We start from the raw sequence: 9022 nt of genomic DNA, 5'->3' as shown, positions 1-9022 counted from the left end.
ATATTTAATAGAAAAAATTGTAATCAAACTCCAAGAATATGAATAAGTAACAAATTATTATGAAAAGGAATGCACATCATTTCATGATAGATGTCACAAAATGTACACACGATCTACTACACGCACATCTTTGACTTATACACATTTTATCAAAATATTACACTTTTGAGTTGGCAACTGAAGATTTTTTAGGATCTTTGACTTCCTTCAAAATAATTACATACTATTTATATTATTACAGTAAGTTGTATACATTGTTATTTCATTACACAAGATATCATGATTTGTCAGCTTATTTAAGGTCAAGATCTAAATGGAAGGTCCCTACAGGTTTCTTTAATTCAAGAAATATATTGTCGTTAAGCATTATAAGCCAAAAAATATATAAATTGAATTAAGATTATTTCGGCATGATTTTAAATTGCGTGAATTTCAAAATGCAGTATTTTCTACCATTTCTATTGAAGCTGTAATGTACGGGAAAAAATGACATTGAATTAATTATGACGTCATAATGGATCTAGCACAGGCTAAACACATTCACTAGTTATGATGTCACACGACGTAGGTTCTACGTTAAGCAGTTTGATTTCCGGAAGTAAAGAGTAGGACTCAGGGGACCTAAAAATAAATTGAAAACTATGCAAAAATATTAAGTCAAAAGAGAATTTTCAAAGTGTGAAGCAAAAACCGGTATACCTTTAAACAGTTAAAAATGTTATTTGAATCACAAGCAGCATGGTTAATGAGAGTAAGGTTTCTATAGATCAAATATGTATAGATGAAAAGAAAAAAAAATAAGTAGAATGTTTCCGGATGAACTTAATTACTTACAGTGTAAAAGGAAGTAAAATAAAATGAAATAGACATTTATCCACTGAATATAGTTTAGATATTTTTGACATTTATTTGATCAAAGTCTTATTTTACAAAAAAAAAACCTTTTTATGCATAGATCCATGAAGAATTGACAAAATTAATATTTCATAATTTCGTTTACATTTGACATCAACAAAAAATGAATTTTATTGTTTTTAATTTTAAGTTTTACCGCATCAGGAGTGCAATAAAACGGTTTTATATTTATCTATGAACTACATCTCTATTTACAAAAAAAAATATATTGCAGTAAATGTTTGATACTCTTTGTAATTGAAATCATAAGGTCTATCAATGAAGTCATACTTCTTCGGGACTTTTAAAGTCAATTCACGACAATTCATCTTTTTTTCACTTAACATATTTTGAAATTTATTATAGACATATCGAATTTCTTTGTCATGTATTTTAAATACTACTGGAAATGATTAGAATATCAACACGACAACTTTTCAACAAACTTTGAATGAGTAATTGATATTGTGTATTACTGTTTTGAAAAAGAAAGATGGATTAAAAAAAAACATCAGATGTAAGGAGTGCAACAAAATAAAGTAATCTTTTCAGAAACTATTGTTTTTTTTTTATTTTTTATTTATTTATTTTTTTTTTGTAAGCAATTTTGTTAAAATATCAAAAGATAATTTACTTAGATAAGAAAAATTACCTAAATGGACAAAAAGATTTTATGTGGAATTTATTGCTCCATAGACTTCTCAGACAAAAACTTTTGAAACCAGTACTGAGACAATTTCTGTAAGATAACAAAAATCCCCTTTTTATATACACAAGAGATTAAAAACTGAATTCAGGTTTAGGTCGAATCATTTTTAATTGTATCGCTAACATTTTCTTTTGATTAAATATTTAAATCTTTTAAATTTAATTCTATTTTCTTCTTTTCAAATGAAGTTCTACTAATGTTGTAATTATCTACTTTGTTATTTTGTCTATTCTATTATTACTTTAGAATTTTTAACTAGATCAAATATGCAGTTTGATGTTGTAATTAAAATGTGTGTTATGGTAAGTTGAATTAAAAAAAATATCGATTTGCCTGACATTATTTTTGAATTCACTAAATTACTTTGAATACGCATTAAGGGGGATGTACGGCCACCTTTAGTGCAGTGAGGACAAAATGTAAACATTTCTTCAAATGGCTAAAATACATTATATTTTGATCAAATTTTAAGTCTTTATGATAAAGATACAATAAATATGCATAACTGAATGCATGTTGTGCATAAATTATCTATACTTTTGCAGAAAAATGCTTTTGATATGCTCCTTAGAACTGCGCAGCTACAGAATTCAGCAAAGCCTTAAAAAATCCAAAAAAATATGCAAACTGTGCATTAATGTTCTCTCTACAACCATTTGTTGAGAAAATGTCTAAATGTTGCACTTTTAAATAATAATTTGAAGTTCAACACAATGTATCGTTGTCTTCAAAGAGAGTGTAAAGAACTATGAAAGTAGTTCATGGATAGCAGCACGTGATCTATTTTTAGCACAGAATTTTGTTTTCCAGACCTCTTCTTAATATGGAGGGACATAACAATCTTTAAATGTAAAAGAGAATTACAGTAGCAAAATATTTCAAATAATATGAACACTTTTAAAAGAGGAAATGTGTTATAGTGTTTCTTGAAGTAATTTATTTAGTATTTTTATCGAACAGTTGTTAAATAGTGTAGTATTGATATATAAAAATCTTAAACTCTTTGATTCCAGGTAAGGAAAAATGAGCACCATCTAACTTAAAAACTAAGAGTTTGTAAGTTTGCCAAAGATAACTTATAATATCTATCAAAAGTTTAATTATCACCATTGAAACACAAAGAAATTAAACACAAAAATCTATATGAATGACCTTGTTTTAGTACCTACTAGTATGAGGGGTGATCAAAATGTTCGCAAACTATCTCTATACATGTGTATGTACAAAACCACAATTCAGATTAGAAACAAATTTGGTACACACATAGCCAAACACAAGTTCTATAAATAGCATATGCTGAATAAAGTTTTGCTCACAATGTGAAAATGACGTCATTATGCAGGTACTTGTGACGAAAAATGGTTGTCTCAGTGGAACTCGTTCAACAAACGACAAAAATATTATGGTATATCTTTGAAATGCCTTTGAAGTAGCGTATAAGAATTTGTTCACAGTTTATTAAGACAAATTACTTCCTATAAATTCAATCAATGATTGGATAGATCGTTTTAGTGAAGGAAGGCAGATGGTTAAATATGATACAGTGGCGTAGCATCGTTTTTGAAATGGGGGGGGGCAGCCAGAGAAAATTTTTTTTTACTTACCTGAAATAAGTTGACAAGCAAAAAAAAAGGATAAAGTTTCCCAAAGTCGAAAATCCTATTTCGTGGGGGGGGGGGGGGGGGGAGGGAGGTAGGTAAACACTCGGTGTCAAATACTTTTAGTACCAATTCTAATACTACATTTCCGGTGCATCACTATAACTTTAAAAGTGGAGGGGCCAACCAGGCTTTCAATTAACATTTCCTATAGTATAAGTAAGGTTGGGAAAAGTTATGTTGCCCGGTGAAAGCAAGTTTGAAAACGGATGTGCTTTTAATTAAGCAATTTGTTATCAAAGACCTCCAATTTACACTTTGAAAAGTACTTGAATATTTCAACAATAATATAACTATCAAATACCTAAGATATCGTTTACTTTTTGATCACCCTTCGTATACTCTGTCAAATGAACATTTACAATTTTCATTACAGAGGAAAATTTGAAAAGGAATGAAATCATTCAGAGTGGGTTAGAAGATTTAATGAATAAATTTTTTTTTCTATTTGCCCATTTTGTCAAAATTACAATTTTACAGAGTAAAGAAAAAAAAATCAACAGAATTAAATATTTTATACCATCTTAAAAATGACGTTTGGTGGTCCTCCCAACTAAGGGAAAAATTATTGGGTCGTTATTTATAGGTGAGAAAAAAAAATCCTTAAAATTTAAACATATTTGTTGACGGAAGAAAAAAATCGTGTAATGGAATGTTAAAAAAAAATTGAGTCGGGCCATTTCTAGGCAGTTGATCGGGAGAGAGGGCAACCAAATATTTTTATAACAAATGGTCTTATAAGGCTAGTATATGTTCCATCACATACTTAGTAATGCAAACTTTTTGAATCTTTGGCACTATTTTGAAAAACAAACATAGGATTTTCGGGGGGGGGGGGGGGGGGGGGGGTAGCCTCTCACTTTTTTTTTGCGATGATAGACATAGCATATGCAATGGACCTTTCTTTGCAAACATTGTGCTTGCTTCTAAATTTCAAAGAAACAACTCAATATATTTTATTAAGCTTCGTATGTTCAATGAGCGAGAGCTTAGAACGCTGTCAACATAATGAGACATGATGCGTTTTATGTCCAAACATTACTCCATACAATGTGTGGGTCATTGCAAACAATCTAGCTATTTATGTGAGGTGCCTGAAGGAAATCTTATAACTGCCTATTTTTTCTATCTAACTGCTAAACAAAATAGACATATGTACCAACTTTTCGAATGTAAGACATGTAATTACAATTTGATTTTCATGCACCGCATATTGTTTAACATTTTCAAATTAAATGCTAAGCATCCTCCTTGCAGTGCCCCATTTGAAAATAACTTCTATCGCCACAGAAAAAAGACCCGACGTAAACACATACGTTTAGGAATTTTTGAATCTTTTTTCTTGAGTTTTAAAGAAACCAACAAATTATCAAGACTTGTTCCATGAAAAATTAAACATAATCATGGTAATAAACGCATCTATCCACAGCAGATATTTGCATATGCCAACCACGTGCTCAGTGGAATGATATTAACAAGGAAATTCGAGCTGTGAACAAAACAGTTTTTCCCGATTTGCTGGAGTGGGGTTAAAATTGCGTTTTTTCATTAATCAGACGATGCGATGCAACAAATAAAAGTAGAAAGTAATATAACCTAATGATTATTACTTAGTAATTTCTTGTCTTGATGTTATTATGGTCGCATTTATTCTAAAATCAATGTTATTCGAACTCTGTGTGACAGAGGAATGGCGGACGAAATAAACACATGGCCTCAGGAAGACAACCATATGAAAAATCAAATTTTCAAGAATTATGGATAATGACAAGAAAAAAGCGAAACAAATGGTTGTAGCCATATTATCAATGAATCAAACTAACACCATTTTCAATGCATTTTTCATCTCGTGAATGCTGTAGCTGCGCAGATCTAACATGATTAATTTCCTTCTAATTAAAACAAAATAAACTTAATTATTTACTAATTTTGGTCTCTAACAGTGGGAAATTAGTGCATTAGCACTTTGAGTAACTTTGGGCTAGTTTAGTAGAGTATTAAGCGTATTCTTGGTATTTCTTATTTTATACCAAACGAGATCCAATATGGCTTGTACATCCCCCTTAATGTTTTGACATACATATATGTAAACATTGATGATTATGAAGAGTCAAACAAAAATTGAACGACAGTTTGTTTAAAAAATATTATATTCGACATACATTAAAGATATAATGCACTTCAAAGGAGAAAAATTATGTTTGGGTGTTTGTCAACAAAAACATTCAGATTGGTTCTTCACACATTAAACTTTTATAATAATGAAAAAAGCATTTAGGTCGCAAAGTGAATATGCATGCATTTTTTTAAAAAATGAAATACATGGACAGAATACCATGGACATGAGAAAGATTGTCCTAGCAGACATAAATCTGTAAAATACTGAGTACTTCAAAGATAATATTCTCATCAATGAAACGGCATATAAACCGAGGTCCCGTGTCGCAGTAGGTGTTGGCACAAAACAGATCCCTCACTGCTCAACGGCATTAAGTGCTGAGTATAGGTCAAACTTTGCATCTGTCCACCGCAGCAATTGATGGCGACTCCATATCAGAGATAGTAGAAGAGCACCAACCAGTTTCAGGGGACCTTGGTTCAAATCCCGGTCTGGATCGGTCGGACCGCTGCATTTTCTCCTCTCTCGTTACAACTAAAATATTTTTTTTAAATTTCTAACTGAGTAGCAGCATACCTTTGCATGTCAGATTTAAAGACTATTCACTAAATAATTTTAAAATGATTTAAAAATGATTTAAAAACGATCCTAAATGAAATCAAACTTTGAAGCCATCCAAAAATTAAGTACCGCAAAAGGTGAGAATAGCAGGTAATTGGTCACTAATTACTGTTTATAAACAGCCAAAGGCGATAACGTGTGTTTTACAGATGTAGGATACGACTCTTAATTATCGTATGTACAAAAGTTTTTTTGATGATTATATGTAGGCTACTTTGGAATAAGAAAATAATATATACATCCGAGCAACTGAGTGCTAGTTTACGTATTCGATACTCGGACGTTCGATCGAGTACCCTGTTAACCGGGTACTCGTTGGTTGACATCCCTAAAATGAAGTAAATCGATTTCTATTAAATCGAATGAAATGAAACTTTACACATCAACAAAACAATCAGGATTATTTGATTTTATATCAAATAGACAGTATTAAGTTTGGGACACCCTGTATTGATGGTTTAAACTATATACGAGTTTTCTCCCAAGCTTAAACTAAGTACGAATTATTTTGAACTCTATATACGGTATACCCTGCTGAAAACGAGCTAGCTATGATGTCAAAGCCTAACTCCACTTCTTTACTTTAATTAAAGTAAAATAATTCTATAAAATGCTGATTTGGTGTATTTTGTCTATTTATTTGTCCCTATATCAGCTATTGAATTCCTTCTTACAATTAATTACCAATTTTGAACGATCCCTGATTGCTGATTGGGAAGGTCCTCTTTTTCACATAATTTTAATTCTTTTTGACGTAGAACTGGAGATCAACAAAAATAAATGAAAATTCTCAAGGATAGTTAAATGAAATTGGCCATTTACAACGTTTGCAAAAACAAATTATAATATTTTTTTTAAAACAATCGACCTGATATTTTTATATTTCAAATGTTTTTGCGATTATCACTTCGATGTAAATCTTTAATCGGTAATCAGTGTCTTCAATGTCTTTGACGTAGGATAAAGAAATGATTCCATTTAATGTATGTGTAATAAATTCAAGCATTGGGAATTATGAAACGTATATGAGGAATTTCAGAATTTTTATCTTCCGAGAGTCTCCTAAGGGTGTGTATTTTAAATGAAGGTCTGGCATGAAAGCTGCTGATATAAATTGAGATTTTACAGTTTGTCAGGTTAAAGTTGTTTTTTTGTCAAGATATTACTATAACTGAAAAAATCTAAATTTTCAGGACAAAAAAAAATTCCTTAATTGGACATTAATAAGTCTGAGATAAAAAAAAATTTCAATTAATAGATAAACGGAGTCTGTCAGAATTATTAATTTTTGATAAATTATTTTAAACTAGCGTTTAACCAAAGCTTCTATGTTGTACCCAACAAATAAAAAACACGCGTCCTTACTACTAATGATGATATGAATTATACATACTAGTATGTACATATAAAACCATTATTGTAAATTTTAAATTTACTTCCAAAGTCTGAACAATGAAACTGGTTCTTTATTTTCAGTTTCTTGGGAAAAAAATGAATGCAATAATTGATATTGCATAATGGGTGAAGTTCGTGAAAATGATGGAAATGATGCTGTACTGCTTTACACAAGAACTGGAGGAGTGGATACAAGGAATATGAACAGCTCTTGAAAAGGGGGGGGGGGGGGGGTTAGAGGTTAACTTTTTCTCGGTGTCAAATACTTTTAGTACCAATTCTAATACTACATTTCCGGTGCATCACTATAACTTTAAAAGTGGAGGGGCCAACCAGGCTTTCAATTAACATTACTCCATACAATGTGTGGGTCATTGCAAACAATCTAGCTATTTATGTGAGGTGCCTGAAGGAAATCCTACAACTGCCTATTTTTTCTATCTAACTGCTAAACAAAATAGACATATGTACCAACTTTTCGAATGTAAGACATGTAATTACAATTTGATTTTCATGCACCGCATATTGTTTAACATTTTCAAATTAAATGCTAAGCATCCTCCTTGCAGTGCCCCATTTGAAAATAACTTCTATCGCCACAGAAAAAAGACCCGACGTAAACACATACGTTTAGGAATTTTTGAATCTTTTTTCTTGAGTTTTAAAGAAACCAACAAATTATCAAGACTTGTTCCATGAAAAATTAAACATAATCATGGTAATAAACGCATCTATCCACAGCAGATATTTGCATATGCCAACCACGTGCTCAGTGGAATGATATTAACAAGGAAATTCGAGCTGTGAACAAAACAGTTTTTCCCGATTTGCTGGAGTGGGGTTAAAATTGCGTTTTTTCATTAATCAGACGATGCGATGCAACAAATAAAAGTAGCAAGTAATATAACCTAATGATTATTACTTAGTAATTTCTTGTCTTGATGTTATTATGGTCGCATTTATTCTAAAATCAATGTTATTCGAACTCTGTGTGACAGAGGAATGGCGGACGAAATAAACACATGGCCTCAGGAAGACAACCATATGAAAAATCAAATTTTCAAGAATTATGGATAATGACAAGAAAAAAGCGAAACAAATGGTTGTAGCCATATTATCAATGAATCAAACTAACACCATTTTCAATGCATTTTTCATCTCGTGAATGCTGTAGCTGCGCAGATCTAACATGATTAATTTCCTTCTAATTAAAACAAAATAAACTTAATTATTTACTAATTTTGGTCTCTAACAGTGGGAAATTAGTGCATTAGCACTTTGAGTAACTTTGGGCTAGTTTAGTAGAGTATTAAGCGTATTCTTGGTATTTCTTATTTTATACCAAACGAGATCCAATATGGCTTGTACATCCCCCTTAATGTTTTGACATACATATATGTAAACATTGATGATTATGAAGAGTCAAACAAAAATTGAACGACAGTTTGTTTAAAAAATATTATATTCGACATACATTAAAGATATAATGCACTTCAAAGGAGAAAAATTATGTTTGGGTGTTTGTCAACAAAAACATTCAGATTGGTTCTTCACACATTAAACTTTTATAATAATGAAAAAAGCATTTAGGTCGCAAAGTGAATATGCATGCATTTTTTTAAAAAA

This window comes from Saccostrea cucullata, unplaced genomic scaffold (assembly GCF_032062105.1).
Source record: "Saccostrea cucullata isolate Sc308-1 unplaced genomic scaffold, CSIRO_AGI_Scuc_v1 ctg3622, whole genome shotgun sequence".
NCBI classification, from domain to species: Eukaryota; Metazoa; Mollusca; class Bivalvia; order Ostreida; family Ostreidae; genus Saccostrea; species Saccostrea cuccullata.
The sequence above is the reverse complement of the archived record's forward strand: the minus strand, read 5'-3'. Positions refer to the sequence as shown.